The sequence below is a fragment of the Rattus norvegicus genome, chromosome 4 (assembly GCF_021556685.1).
Source record: "Rattus norvegicus strain SHRSP/BbbUtx chromosome 4, alternate assembly SHRSP_T2T, whole genome shotgun sequence".
NCBI classification, from domain to species: Eukaryota; Metazoa; Chordata; class Mammalia; order Rodentia; family Muridae; genus Rattus; species Rattus norvegicus.
The window spans coordinates 180,493,825-180,509,521 of NC_141537.1; the positions used below are offsets into that span (position 1 = coordinate 180,493,825).

General features: G+C 46.8%; 1 protein-coding gene and 1 long non-coding RNA gene across 18 annotated transcripts in view; one reads left to right on the plus strand and one right to left on the minus strand.

The window, feature by feature from the left end:
- Lmntd1 (lamin tail domain containing 1) overlaps positions 1 to 15,697 on the minus strand; it is a 233,736-nt gene that overhangs the window by 42,662 nt on the left and 175,377 nt on the right. The gene's annotated exons all lie outside the window — the stretch shown is intronic.
- On the plus strand, positions 23 to 10,986 carry LOC147995144 (uncharacterized). Its single transcript, XR_015686259.1, has 3 exons — positions 23 to 137; positions 2,563 to 2,735; positions 10,628 to 10,986. It is a non-coding gene; the product is annotated as an uncharacterized LOC147995144 (long non-coding RNA).

Here is a 15,697-nt window from a genome sequence, read left to right on the forward strand (position 1 = left end):
TGTGACTGCTTCAGCCTTCCCTGTGCAGTGGACTTTGTGGGTGACCACTTCAGTGTCCTACAGTGAATTTTTTTTTTTTTTTTTGGTTCTTTTTTTTTCGGAGCTGGGGACCGAACCCAGGGCCTTGCGCTTCCTAGGTAAGCGCTCTACCACTGAGCTAAATCCCCAGCCCCCCTACAGTGAATTTTATGTGTGACCATTCAGTGACCATTTCTTGTACAGTGGACTCTTTGTGTGACTGCTTCAGCACCTGCTCCTTGTGCAGTGGGTTTTCCTTGCTCCCTTGCCTAAGTTACTGTACATTTACCACCAAACCAATTTCCTTCTTTCCTGCTGTGGAGACAATGCCAGTGTTTTTTAACCAAGGACAGAATAGACCACAAAGAGAATTTTGCATGAGAGCACAGGTATAGGAGCCAAGATTTGGGTGTGTGTAGGGGAGGAGCTAAGTTGGGAGCATCCCTTCTGATAATGAAGAAGGTGACTGAAGTGAACCATGTCCAAAGGCGTTGCACCAGTGTACGAGGCAGGAGTGACTCTAATCGGTTGCTCTAAGGCCTTGTCCCTATGCTCATTCCAGGTTTGACTCCTGCCCAGTGCTCTCCTGGATCCAAAAGCCTATCCCTTCCTGAACCAGGCCGACCCTGCTTTTCCTCACCTCTGCTCTGAAATCACCCTTTCTCCTGACCATAGCCCTTATGGGGAAAACTCCAGAACTATGTAAGGGGAACTAAACCCTTGCAAGAATAGATAGGGAATAAAAAACACAAAAACTGAGTTTCACTTGTAATACTAGAATTTGGGAGGTAGAGGCAGGAGGGCCACCATGAGTTCAAAGCCAGTTTGGTCTGTGTGGAGGGTATTAGGCCAGATCTACGAAAAAGAGCCTGACTCAGAAACAAAGAAAATGTTTCCTATCTTGTGCTTTTTATTCTAATGAAGCTAAAATTAAGTGTGGCAAAGTGCCATTTCTACTATTTAAATATTAGGCAAATATTTACATGTGCACAACTTTGAAAGCATTGAAGAGAACAAAGATCTGGGTTCAGACGTTTAAGTCCTCGGTTGCCGCGTGTGGGGAGTGTTTGCCCAGCACAGGGGTTCATGAAATTGGGTTTTTGTTTTTGTTTTTGAGACAGGGTTTCTCTCTGTGTCCCTGGCTGTCTTGAGTTAGATCTTTTAGACCAGGCTGGCCTCGAACTAACAGAGATCTGCCTGCCTCTGCCTCTCAAGGGCTGGGATCAAAGGCGTGTGCCACCACTGTCCAGTTATATGGGCAATATAACTAAGATGTCTTGGGTGAAGGACGGTTGCGTATACAGACTTCCCTTCCGTCTCCAGCAGCCGGGCAGCATAAATCAGGATTATGGCATAAAGTATCATAGCATGACCCATCTCCTCCTGCTCAGAGTTTGGCTTACCGTTTCATATTTGCACAGACAGTGTGGACTCCCATTGTCTTACCAGTCTAAGAACGCACAGGGTCCTTTCACTCCTCCATTGTCTACATGGAAGTGACTCAGGCTCAAAGGCAGATGCTGGCTTAACCTCAGCATCAATTGTGAGGGGCAGCCTGAGAATGTCAGAGGTGGCCAGGGGATCATTTGTTGGGAGATTAAAGTTTCAGGAGTAAAAGAGGAGCTATCAGAAGCCTGTACTCATGGAGTCAAGCATAAATACAGGAGCGGACAGATCCAAGTCAGCCCGGAATGGAAACAGGCAGGCAGCGAGGGGCCACGACCCCGGCGCGTCTGCCTCTGCACAGGTAACTAGTCAGTGGTTGCTGCTGCCAATTTATTCATCATTGATTACAGCTGCAGGTGCCCATGATGTGTAGAGTCCCCCACGGAGACCCCACGGCACTAATCAATAAATAAAGCTGCTGTCAGGGTTCAGATAAACTATAGACAGATTTCAGTTGGTCAACAGTGACCTTTACCCTCATGTCAGATAGAGACTAGGAGAAGTGATGAGGACATTGAGGGCTCTTAGGTCCTTCTCGAGAAAAGGACACCTCCAACCTTCACTGTCACAGCAGAGACCAGGGATAGGACAGCCTGCTGTGCACACACAACCTGAGTTTGGGCTCCCCACACCCACGGAGGACCCAGCTTCTTGGCTGCTGGGATGAGAGAAGGGATCAGCAGGCTTCTCTTGGTCTCTCTTCCTGATGTGCGGGTGCTGCCCCATCACAGCCTGCACGTGCGTCTCTTTTGTAGACGGCTTTGACCTCTCCATGTTCCAACCACCCTGACCTGCCTGGCGCCAGCAGATGTCTCTGGCTTCCCAACGTCCATGCCTTGATACTGCAGATTCCCACAGATTAACAGTGCCCTTTTCTACCCTCATTCCTACCTAAAAAAACAAAACAAAACAAAAACGAAAACAAACCAACTCTTCATTAACTTCCAGCCTAGCCTTCACATCACAAAACAGAGCAAATGCCTACCTTACAGAGGATTAAATGATGTAATCCATGCCTTTAAATGTATTTCTCAATCGTATTATTGATACTGATACTAATACTGCTTGTCTTTTTCACTATTTCTGATTCTCCTAAAGGTAGAAATGACCCATCCCCTCCTGAGTGTTAGTGGGAGGCACGCTCTGACACCGTCAGTTTCTGCGGCCAATCACGGCTCGCTCTTGTGACTTCACCTCATCCTGGTGGACGCTAAGTTCCCATTGGGAAACACCTGGGGGCTTGTTCCTACCCCGCCTGGGGCAGATTCACTGTAAGTGTTTACTGTGGGGATTACAGCTTTGTCACAGTCTTACAAATTGCATCTTGGTGGACTTACAAATTAACAAATGCTACTGTATCTGAAACAACACAGTGCACCATGGTCTGCAGAACTACTGACACTTCTCAAGGGCATTGGCAGGCTCTGAAGGATGGGCCAGAAGGAAGGAGGCAACATGGTGGCTCAGAAGTAAGGTAGAAAGACTTGTCTCCGGGGAGCTGCTTCAGTTCTAATAGTTTCTTGCATTCCTTTGACAATCAATGTGTTATGCTGTTTTAGCGTGTGTGTGTGTGTGTGTGTGTGTGTGTGTGTGTGTGTGTATGTGTGTGTGTGTGCATGTGCATGCGTGTCTATTCAACTGTATATGCCCATATATGTTTTCCTATGTGGAGGCCAGTGGTCAACCTCAAGGGTCATTCACCCACATTTTTGTGAGAACCTGCATCTCCATGCTGGGAGTACAATGTGTGTCAACACAGCCAGCTTCTTCCTTGTGATCTGGGGCCCACACTCAGCTCTCCAGCAAGTACTGAGTCATCTCCCTGCTCTGTGTGATGCGCCACCGTTTTATCATCTGCTTAGAAAGAAGGCCTCAAAGGGGAAGTTAACAAAGGACTTTGACATAAATCCCGAGCCCGTGACCCCCCTCGAGAGACGTTTCCAGATATTTGGAGCCTCGGGCCATTGTTCAGACAGTCATGGAGTCTAACCACAGCCAGCAGTGTGACGACAGGTGACCAGGAGGAGAATGGACTTCAAAATGGCCTTCCTTCCTGTCGACGACTTTAAAGAACAGTTAGGAGAGAATGCACTCCTGACGCATTTGACCCAGGCCAGCAGTGATGTCGTGAGAAGTGAGGTCAGAAGCCCTGAGCACACAGAGTCATCTCAGAGTGAATGTAACGTGCGGCTTCCATCACGAAGACAGGTCTTAAGCAGCGTAGAGGAGAGGACAGACAGGAGGTAAAAGCAGGGTTCTTCGTGTTCAGGACAGGACAGTCTCTATCAAGAAAGCACAGCTAGGAAGTGACCAGAGTCACTGGTGCCTTTCCTGTCCCACTTTTTCATGACGAGCATGACGGTTTGAGGAGCTAAGTTGGTTGTGGTGACTTGAGAAACTACTTCTCTCCGACCCTTGGGGACTCAACCTTCTGTCTGCTGACCCACGGCTTCTTGCCCTGTTTGTCCACATGCTAAGGTTCTGTTCCTATCTCACAAGGGACAACAGAAAGTGGCTCGTCTGCACTAGCACATGTTTTACACTATGGACACATATGTCCATGCATCCATGTACAAACACACACACACACACACACACACACACACACACACACACACACAGACCATATGGGAACACTGATCAAGTGGCTTGACATGACTGAGAATGTGGCATTACCCTAAATGGAAGAACAGTGACATCATAGTGGGGCAGGATAATACAAGTGTGCAGAGGGCAGGTGTGATACAGGTGTGCAGAGGACAGGTGTGAGGGGTGTGCAGAGGGCAAGTGTGATACAGGTGTGCAGAGGGCAGGTGTGATAAAGGTGTGCAGAGGGCATGTGTTATACAGGTGTGCAGAGGGCAGATGTGGAATACACAGAGGGCAGGTGTGGGGGTGTTCACAGGGCATGTGTGATACAGATGTATGATACATGTGTGCAGAAGACAGGTGTGATACAGGTGTGCAGAGGGCAGGTGTGGGAGTGTTCAGAGGGCAGGTGTGATACAGATGTGCAGGGGGCAGATGTGATACAGGTGTGCAGAGGACAGGATGATAAAGGTATGCAGAGGGCAGTGGTAGCCACTGGGCAGAGACAGCAACAGCTCCACATTCCTAAAGGAAGGGACACCAGAAGGTAAGAGGGTGGCCAAGTCAGCTGATGGATGACGTGGTTGTCCTCTCCAGTCTCTAGGAATCCTGGTCAGGACCAGGCAACCAAGGAAAAGTTGGAGGTGTGTTGAGTGTGACTTTAGACCCTGATCTTAAGATATCAAACAGGCGTGCCGATGCAGCCCTGTGCAAATGGGGGAGCTCTGTAATGCTGAACTACTGCTGACTGTAATATATTTCATTTGTGTGCGACTCCGCTTAATGCAGAACCATGCCAGTATGGGGTTGTGTCCCAGGGCCTCTCACTGTGTGAAGCAATGCCACGGTTTGAGACTGACACTGATTCAGACTCTGACAGTTGCCCCTCGTTGCCAGGATCCACGCCTGTGCTGGAGTTATGTAACTGTGTGTGCTGCCTGCTATGTAACCATCACGTGGTCATGGGCTTCACAACTGCAAACCAAGTCTCCAGAGAAATGGCAGACCCGCTTTCATCTTGCTGGTTCGTGGTCCAGTACATCTAAGTCCACATGAGACAACCTCAATCTTGAACACATCACTCACAAAATGTGTGATCTGTGGATTCAGTTGGACAATAACACTTTAGTTCCACTGACGTAACATGGGGAGATCTGCTTGGCCTCCTCTTTCTGACCTTTGGACACACATGAGGCTGATGAGCAGCCCTAAGTCCAGACCAGCCATTCACCCAGGCCCTGGTTTTCATCGCAGAACATTTCTCCCTGGGCTGTGGATTTCCTGTCAAGTACACAGATGCATGGGTACACACATACTCTCGAGTGTGCACACATACATGAGCACAGACAGACACACATGAGCACACATGAGGACACATGAGCACACACACACACACACACACACACAGAGAGAGAGAGAGAGAGAGAGAGAGAGAGAGAGAGAGAGAGAGAGAGAGAGAGAGAGGTAGAATCCAGTGAGCTGACTACCCAGGCTGTGTTTGTTCTCTTACTCATCTTAAGTATTTCCACTTGCCCGTTTGACTTCTCCATCTGGGTGTTCAGCATGACTCGCTGTGCCTCAAACCAATTACCTCACTTTTCAAGCATCCCGAGGACGCTGCTGCCCCTGTCTGCTCACTTAGTAAGAACCAGCCAGGCTTCTCAAGCCAAGAGCTTTGTGTCTGTTTTGACTCTTTCTTCTCCTCCTTGATGATCTCGACCAGCTCCGTGTGCTCTCCAAACAGCCCTTCTTCTGTTTTCTCTTTGCAACAACACCTTTGCAGGCACTTGGTATTTCTCTCCAGACCCTGTCAGGATCCTCTGAGCTTTCCCACCCCAGGGCACATGCCACGATGCAGCCAGCAGAGGGATCTAAAGCATTGACAGAATGGCTCAAGTTCTCTGATGCCCAAAGACTGAGGGAAAACTGCCAGTGTGTCTTCTACGCTTTCTGACCTGGCTGGAGGGCTTCATCCTGACAGGCTGTTACTTCTCAGAGTCCTGTGGTCTAACCACAGCAGGTTAGCAGGACGGTTCTGTGTCAACCTGACAGAAGCTATAGTCATCGGAGAGGAAGGAAGCTCAATTGAGAAAATGTCTGCATGAGATAGGGCTGTAGGCAAGTGGGCAAGCCTGCAGGCATTGTCTTAGTTAGGGTTTCCACGGCTGTGAAGAGACACCATGGCCAAGGCCTCTGTTTGAGGTAGAGTTTCCACTGCTGTGAACAGACACCATTACCACAGCTACTCTTATAAAGGACATTTTTTTAATTGAAAATAGATTTAATTCTTCCATACAATACATCTTATTGGATATTTTTATTTACATTTCAAATGTTATCCCCTTTCCCCCACCCAATCACCCACTCCTTCTAGCCTCCTTGCCCTGACATTCCCCTACACTGGGGGATCCAGCCTTGGAAGGACCAAGGACTTCTCCTCCTATTGGTGCCCAACAAGGCCATGGTCTGCTACATATGCAGCTGGAGCCATAGGTCTGTCCATGTGTAGTCTTTGGTAGTGGTTTAGTCCCTGGGAGCTCTAGTTGGTTGGTGTGGTTGTTCTTATGAGGTTGCAAACCCCTTCAGCTCCTTCAATCCTTTCTCTAACTCCTCCAATAGGAACCCCATTCTCAGTTCAATGGTTGGCTGAGAGCATCTGCCTCTGTATTTGTCATGCTCTGGCAGAGCCTCTCAGGAGACAGCTGTATCAATTTCCTGTCAGCAAGCACTCCTTGGCATCAGCAATGTTGTCTGGGTTTGGTGGCTGTATGTATATGGACTGGATCCCCAGGTGGGTGGGGCAGGCTATGAATGGCCATTCTTTTAGTCTCTGCTCCATTTAATTGGGGCTGGCTTACAGGTTCAGAGGTTCAGTCCATTATCATCAAGGCCGGAACATTGCAGCAGCCAGGCAGGCATGGCGCAGGAGGAGTTGAGAGTTCTGCATCTTGATCTGACTGCAATCGGGGAGAAAACTGACCTTCCCCATGGGTGGAGCTTCAAAGCCCATCCCCACAGTGATACGCTTCATCCAACAAGGCCACACCTCCTAACAGTGACACTCCTCATGGGCCAAGCATGTTCAAACCACCACAGGTGTTTTCTTAATTAGTCACTGATGTGGGAGGGTCCAGCCCATCGTAGGTGCTGCCATACCTGAGCTGGTCATTCTGGGCTCTATGAAAAGGCAGGCTGAGCTAGCCATGGGGAGCCAGGCAGTGAGCAGCACCCCTCCATGGCCTCTGCAGCAGCTCCTGCCTCTAAGTTCTCGAGCAGTTTGAGTTCCTGCCTGATGTGCTTTGACGATGAAGATGAACTGAGATGTGACGCTTAAGCAGAATGAGGAGTCTCCTCCCCAAGGTGCTTTGCTCAGTGGCGTTTCATCGCAGCAGTAGCAATGTCAATCAAGACAGCAGGATAGCTCCAGGCCTCCCTCCCACCTCCTTCCGTGTCCTTATGTACTGACAAAGCTGACCGATCAATCAGCTTTTACTTTGGTATACCAGTGTGCACAGCCACGACCCATCTTGATTGGCTGCTGCTTGTTTAGTGTTAAATATTGTGGACACTTCTGACTACAGCTGCCGTTTCAGTTCTATCTCTGTCTACCGTGATCCTGTGAAATCAAAGGCATGGACTTTGTGTACTGTGTATTCACTTCTCCAGAGCCAGAAAAAATATCTGTAAATACATGGGGTCCTTATTTGCTAAAACGGACAGAATGCAAATAATCAAAATTTTTAAAAGATTACTTTCCTAACTGAAATATTTACTTTATGAAACTCTACTGCCCTATGCCAAAATCGTTGTTTCTTTTGACGAATGAAGTCGGCCATAGATTTGGTAAGTATACAGGCCAAGAGAAGAGGATGAAGTCATGTCATGACTCTTTGTTTGAAATTGGGTGGGGAAATTCTACAATTGGGTATCAGACATATCTGTAACTGAACTGAGAGCCCTCAAACGTGTGACTCCAAGAGGCTATTTGACCTCTGTCTTTGCGTTTCTATTGCTGTGAAGAGACACCATGACCACAGCAACTCTTATAAAGGGAAATATTTAAGTAGGGCTGGCTTGCAGTTCAGAGGTTCAGTCCATTATCATCGTGGCAGGAAGCATGGCAGCGTGCAGGTAGACACGGTGCTGGAGAAGGAGCTGAGAGGTCTACATCTGGATCCACAGGCAGCAAGAAGAGACAGCCACTGGACCTGGGTTGAGCTTCTGAGACCTGAAAGCCCACCTTTTAGTGACACACTTCCTCTAGCAAAGTCACACCTACTCCAACGAGGCCACACCTAATAATGCCATATTCTGTGGGCCTATGGGGGGCATTTTTATTCAAGCCCTGACATTCCATCCTCTGGGGCCCATAGGCTTGTAACCATAGCGTAATGCACAGATGTATCCAGTCCAACTTCAATAGTCCCCACAGTCTATCACAGTCTATCACAGTCTCAAACTCGTTTAAAAGTTCAAAGTCTCTTCTGAGACTCGGGAAATCTCTTAACTCTAATCCCCTATAAAAATGAAAAAAGCAGATCACATATTTCTAACATATAATGACACAAGACACACACACACACACACACACACACACACACACACACACACCCTACACCCCACACACACCAATTCCAAAAGAGAGCATAGTAAGGAGGAAATTCTGGACCAAAGCAAGATCAAAGCCTCCTGGGCAAACTCCAAACTCTGGGTCTCATGTGTGATGTCAAAGCACTTTTTAGATCTCCAACTCCTTCCAGCTTTAATGACTTTGACACACTTCTATCTCTCGAGCTGTTTCCACTCCCTGTTAGCAGCTCTCCTTGGCAGGTATCCCACAATTCTGGCATCTCCAACATCTAGGGGGCTCCAAGGCAATCCAGGCTTCCCCTTCCTGGCTTCACACAATGGCCTCTTTGGGCCTCCATGCAGAGACATCCCTGACACATGCCTGGTCTTGGTAGCTTTCCTTAGCCGGGGAGGGAGAATCTATCACCCCTTTCTTGTATCTTTGACTCTAAAGTTAAAGCCACATGGCTGAAGCTGCCAAGCCCTGCTGCTTGCTGGGGCTGAAACCTGGCTGTTTTCGACAGTTTCCTTCAGCCTGAGCTTGGTTTTCTTGGATCTCATTTTCAGTGTTGTGATGCGACTATACTCATGGATTGTGATATAAGATTGTGTGTTTAAAAGAACAGGATACAGTCTCCCTTAAACACCAGCTACTGACCCCCGGGGAAGCTAGTTCAAGCTAGTAGTGGCCTTTTCTGTGAGAGACTATGCAGGGAAAGGAAGAGAGGAGCACATGCCTTGCAAGCTCTTGGCCACGCCATCATGAAGTCTTTGCAGAGGGCTCCATGCCTGCTGGGATGCACAGACTCTGAGCTGCAGAGACTCCTGTACCCAGCATTACACAGCAGGCCAATGAAAGGCCTTTATCTGAGCAGAGTCTCACCTGTCAACATAGGAACTATCTCGGGTTAGTCTGTAAGACTTGTTATTCTAAAACTGGAAACTTCTTTCACCTGAGGCATCTCTCTTGCTGACGAACTGCAAAGAACAACTGGAAACTAAAGGCTGGAGGTCTGATGTCAAGGCGGGCCATGGTTCAGAGCTTTCTCTGACTTGGATGGACCGGTTAGAACTAGCAAAGCAGATTCCAGGACACATGAAGCAACCCTAAACTGTAAAGATTACTTAGCCAGAAAAAAATGTTCCAAGTTCAAAATATTACCATTCTAGTACATAAAGATGTAACATGGAGTTCATATTTGAAAGCTTGTTCAGTTAGCCGTCAACTGAATTATAAAGGATTAACTGTAGGTGAGAAAAAGAATTTCTTTAAATCTCCCCCTCTTCCTTTCCCCCTCCCACTCCCTATGTCTATCTGTCTGTCTGTCTATCTCTCTCTCCTTCTCCCTCTGCGTGTGCATGTGTGTGTGTGTGTGTGTGTGTGTGTATGTGCGTGTGCACGCACACATTTGTGTGTACCTAGGCATGTTTACTCACAGAGCACTGTGGAAGCCAAATGTCAACACTAGATGGCTTCCTCTAACCCTTTTTACATGATGATGATGATGATGATGATGAAGATGATAATGATGATGATTAGAGACAAGGTCTCTCACTAACCTGAACCTTGCCATTTTGGCTAGGCAGACTGGCCAGTGAGCTCCACGGATTTACCTGCTGCTTGCCTCTAAATTCTGTTGCCTACAGGAGGGAGCTATGGCTCCCGATGTCTATGTTCTGTGTGGGTGCTGGAGACCTGGACTCAGGGCCCTTATGCTTCCAGGGCAGGTACCTTATCCACAGGGCTGTCCCTCCAGCCTGAGTTTACTTTACCCCCACATGACGTCTTCTGTTACTTCTGTCTTATCAGTTCCCATGTAAAGGGACAAATCACGGTGAGTCCACAGACAGCAAGTGTGAGGTGCTTCTTTATGAAGGAACAGGAGGTTCTATGGCGACCCCACTGGACCTAACTAGGACACCTGTGACAGGAAGATCCCAGGCAAGACTGTGGCTCCTCCCCTCCTCTTCCAAGTCAGCAGTGTTTGCTTCGTGTTCCCTGCAGCTCCGTGTCCCCTACAAGCCCACTCTGCTGGCGAGAGTCAACGGGCCGGCTGACACGTGTACATGGCTGGCTTCACACCTGCTCATCAACGAACTCCACACAACTGGAGGGGACGGTCTTTCTCGGGACTCAATAAAGAAGCAACGAGACACTTGGGCTGCATAACAGGGTATTCTCACTGTCTACTAGGAAATAGGTGTGAACCAAAGAGAAGCGCTTGCCGTCCTGATGACTTCCTGACACTCAGCTCACCGAGGCCAGTCCTCACTCTGCCTCTGCTCTTCCTCCCCAATCCATTTCAGGGACGGATCTTTCTGACATTAAAAACACAGCAACCCAAATGCGATGCTTAAATAGTTCTCCGTGTCAGTATGCTTCAAGCACATTTGTATGGGAAGAAAACTAATTTATTTAACCGTATTCACAGTACCTGTAGCTATAGAATTTTAGAGTGAGACTTGGTTTGAAATGCTGACTTCTAAAATAATAATTTTATTATACTAAGTGTATGTTTGTGTGTGTGTGTGTGTGTGTGTGTGTGTGTGTGCGTGCGTGCCTGTAGAGTCCAGAGTCAACAGATCCCTTCAACAGATCCCTTTAAACTGGAGTTACAGGCAGTTGTGAACCACCTGAGGTGATCCTGGGAATCAAAGGACCTCTGAAGACCAGTAATCACTCTTAACAGCTAAGCAACCTCTCTGGTCCTGAACTGCTAACTTTAAGTGCACAGTGGTATAATATAATTCTGTTATGCAATAATTAAGTGGCATAAGAAAAAAAAATAGGCCTGCACCACCACTGCCACGGTCAAAATAATCTTTTAAAATCTTTAGATCGTATATGGACACTGGTTTTATCTTTCCCTTAGTTTTCTTGCTTCAGTGTTGCTAAAGTCCTGTCTCACCATTGAATACCCTATGAGCTCAGCATCCTTTCGTTCCCATTGATTCGGCGGCAGTGTTGGCTTCTTACTAACTTGGACCTGGGTTGGTACTTTGGCCTGTGTGGAAGAGAGAACAGCACACTGGGCTCTAAGGTGGGTCTGGTGACCGGTGATGGATCACGGAGGATGCCATGCTGGGCAGTGGGGGTGGGGAGAGTGTCCCAACTGCTGACAGAAGATGAGGGGAGCATTCCAGGCCGTATCTGTCCAGGAGGAATCGACCTTCCCTCTGAGCGGTCGAAGATTATTAGGGTGTGTCTGAGGAGGGGCAAGCTCTCTGGCTTCTGTTTAAAGAAGACTGCCTTGGCTTTGTACTGAAAATAGTCTCAAAGAGCAGGAAGCAGGGAGACATTTGCCATTGCAGAGGCAGAGCTGCTGGCACAAGCTAGCAGCCAAGGAGGTGAAAAGCTGTGGTCCAGCTCTGCGTAGAGCTGGAAAGGAAAGTGTAGAGAGCGGCGCGGCGAAACAAAGATGGCGCCGACATCCAGCCTTGTCTGGATATAAACGACTTACTGCGCATGTGCAGGCTTGTCCCCTTGCTAGGGCTCCCTCTAGTGGTGAACAGCGGTACTGCACATGTGCAGTTTATTCACCAGGTGTTAGTTGACCGTTAATATGCTAATGAGGTGATTCATTCTCCGCCAATCCCTGGAGGACAAGTAGTGGGGTGATCCAAGCCCCACCAATCCCTGAGAGATAATTAGCATACTGTTGTCTATATAAGCCGAGCGATTTTGCTGCTCGGAGTCCCTGTTCAAGAGAGCTGTAACACTAAGAGAGCTGTAACACTAAGAAGAGCTGTAACACAGTAAAGGCTTGCTCGCAGAAGAATCCTGTTGCCGCGCGTCGTTCTTGCTGGCGGGACATTGGGCGCGCGCCAAGTGGTGCCGAGACCCGGGAACCAACATCGCTGGTGCCAGGGGACCCTTCAGTGTGCTGAAGAGGATTCAGAACTGCGAGAAGGTAAATTAAAAGGTAAGCTTCGAGAGGCATGCCCCTTTTTGGAAGAGAGCATGTCAGAAACGGAGCAGAGTGAGAAATTAGGCTTCGAGAGGCATGCCCCTTTTTGGATTTAAGAGAGCATGTCAGAAACGGAGCAGAGGCAGAAACGGAGCAGAGTGAGAAATTAGGAGCTCAAATTAGGAGCTCGCAAAAAGAAAAAGGTTACTAAAACAAAAGTGAAAGAGATACAAAAGGCAGAAGAAATGCCGCTGGAGGAAAAAATAAGAGTGCCCCGGAGGACGAAGTACAAGTCATCCGGAGAGGATACTTTGTATCCATTAAAAGAATTAGAAGCCTTAGAACTGGCTGGCAGTGACTCTGAGCAAGAGTTGTCAGAGTCCGAGGAGGAGGAATTAGAGGAAGAGGCAGCCATATATGAGGAAGAAAGATATGGGCCTAGGTGGAGAGCCACTGTGAAGAAACCTAAAGTTATGGATCCTTTGTGGGCAAGGCTGGTAATTTTGTTTCTTTTTTTCTTTGTGTGGGATAGAGAAGCCACAGACGGCAAGCTTAAGCCCGGACCAAAACCTCTTTGGCAAATGGTCCCTGCCTGCTTAGAGGATAAACAATGTGAGGAAGCCGTTAGAGCCGTTAGGACAGATCAGAGGGTCCTTGCAGAGCAACAAAGTATGTCAGAGGGAGAAAAGGTCTCCAAAGAAAAAAAGAAAAGAAAAGGAGATAAAAGGAACAGAGAGAAGGCAGAGATAAAAAAAGAGGATAATCAGGACCAGGAAACAAATAAGATATATTCTTTAAAAGCCTTGACCTTAGAAATGTCAGACAATCTAGAAAGCATCACTGACAGCTTAGAGAAAGTGAAACTAAAGGTAGAACCATCGGGTCCCGGGCCTCCCGCAGAGCAACAAGGGAAGCGCAGGACTCGACCTCAGTTCGACCACCAGACTCATATTGACCCCTCGAATGGGAACTCAGGTGGTGGATACAGATTTTAAAGGCCCCAGTAAGCAGAATTCAGAAGGATCACAGAAACTGAAAGCATGTGCAAAGATAAAGATTTGGGGTAGTGGTAGTGGACAAGGTAATAATGGTAAAATGTTTTTGTGTATGTGTTCTTTTAGAGTTATGTTAAAATCTAGAGAAGCAAAGTTGATTCTCATAGATGCTTCTAGTCTTTGGACCCTGACTAGAGACAGTTTACACCCTGGACAAGAGAGAGAATGGGGTTGAGAAAAACATTCCTCCCGAACTCTCCACAGATGCTTTGGCAAAAGAAGGAAATGAGCTTAAACTTTTTGGAGCTCTCCTGGGAACAGAAGGAGGTGGGAGACGTCTTGCCTCCTTGCTGGCTCCTATTGGAGAAGTGCTTATTTCTGGTTCTGGGTTCTTTAGGTAGGATGTTTGGGTCCTTTTGGTGGAACACCATCTAGTTCTTTTCCTCTGTGTCTATTGTCTGTCCTTGGTGCACCAAGCTGTCCATGTATGTCAATTTATGTCTGGGTTTTGCTTCTCCTTGCTTGAATGTTTTGTGTTTCATGTTTAAAAGAAAAGGTTAAAATTTTAAATGCTGGTTGATTCACCCATTGATGTAGCTTTAACTCCTTTCAAGAAAGGAACAAATAAATAAAAAGTTTCAATTGGCTTTTGGAGCCTGCATCTGTAGCTAGAAGCCTAAGTCGGCTGGGCAAGCTCCCCAGGGGGCTGGCTAAATGTTTACACTAGCCGATCCTAAAGACACAAGGAGCTTCACAGCTTCTAAGGTAACGGAACTGATCGCTGTCTCTCTTAGAAAAATCTTTGACTGTGATTATTGGACTCAACAGGTGACAAGGTGTTTCTCTTAAAACTACAGCTAGAAAAAGTAAAAATAGTGATTGATTTAAATATTAAAGGTATGTGTAGCCACTTCAATTTTGTTTTCTGATTGGTTTTAAATGTATAAATATTCTCTACATGCCTTGGTTATGGACTATTGGCTTTTAAGTTATTGGATATGGTTAAAAAAATGTAACATTGGTAACAGAAAGTTGACATAAAACTGGAAAATTTGGATGGAGTCATTCTAGATAACATGTGGCATGAGCCAATCTAGGGAAACAGGTCTAAATTGGGATGCCTTTGCTACAATTTTTTACTGAACATCCAGTGATTTTTCCAAAGGTCACTGCCTCAGAGCCTTTGTCTGGAGCGTTAAATATTTATACAGATGGCTCCAAAACAGGTGTAGGTGCCTATATGGTTGATTCTCAAGAACCAGTATTAATTCAATATAGTCCAGGCACCCCCCAAATTACAGAACGTAAAATTGTATTGGAAGTTTTCAAAAGATTTCATGATTTTTTTAATTTCTGACTCTGCTTATGTAGTTAATGCGGTGCGCTCACTTGAAATTGCAGGGCCAATTCGGTCGACTAGTACTGTATGTCAAATTCTTTTAGAATTACAAAATTTGATTTGGGCCAGAAAAAATAAAATTTTTATACAACATATTCGAGCCCATACTAATTTGCCTGGTCCCATGACCAGTAATAACACCCTGGTGGATGCTAGTACTCGTAGAGAGTTTATTTTTCATGCCACTCCGGTTGATCTCGCTAGAGGATTTCATCAAAAGTTTCATGTACCTGCTTTTACTCTTCAACAAAAATTTAAAAATCTCTAGAGCTGCAGCTTGTGATGTGGTGTTACGTTGCCAAAATTGTGTTCAATTTCACCACCCTCCTCATGTGGTATTAACCCTCGTGGTCTGATCCAGCTAAAACTTTGGCAGATGGATGTCACACACATATCTCAATTTGGAAATTTAAAATATGCTCATGTTTCTGTTGATACCTGTTCTGGTATTATACACGCTACTCTGATGACTGGTGAAAAGGCTCGTAATGCCATTAGCCATTGCTTAGAGGCATGGGCAGCCTGGGGAAAGCCTGATAGTCTCAAGACAGACAACAGGCCTGCCTACACTGCAAAGTCCTTTCAGGCATTTTGCCAGACAATGCAGGTCAAACATACTACAAGATTGCCATACAATCCCCAAGGTCAAGGAATTGTGGAAAGAGTACATCGTACCTTAAAAGAGCTTATACAAAAACAAAAAGGGGGAATTGCCAGCAGCTGAACACCAAAAGAACAACTTTCTTTAGCTCTTTTTACTCTAAATTTCTTAA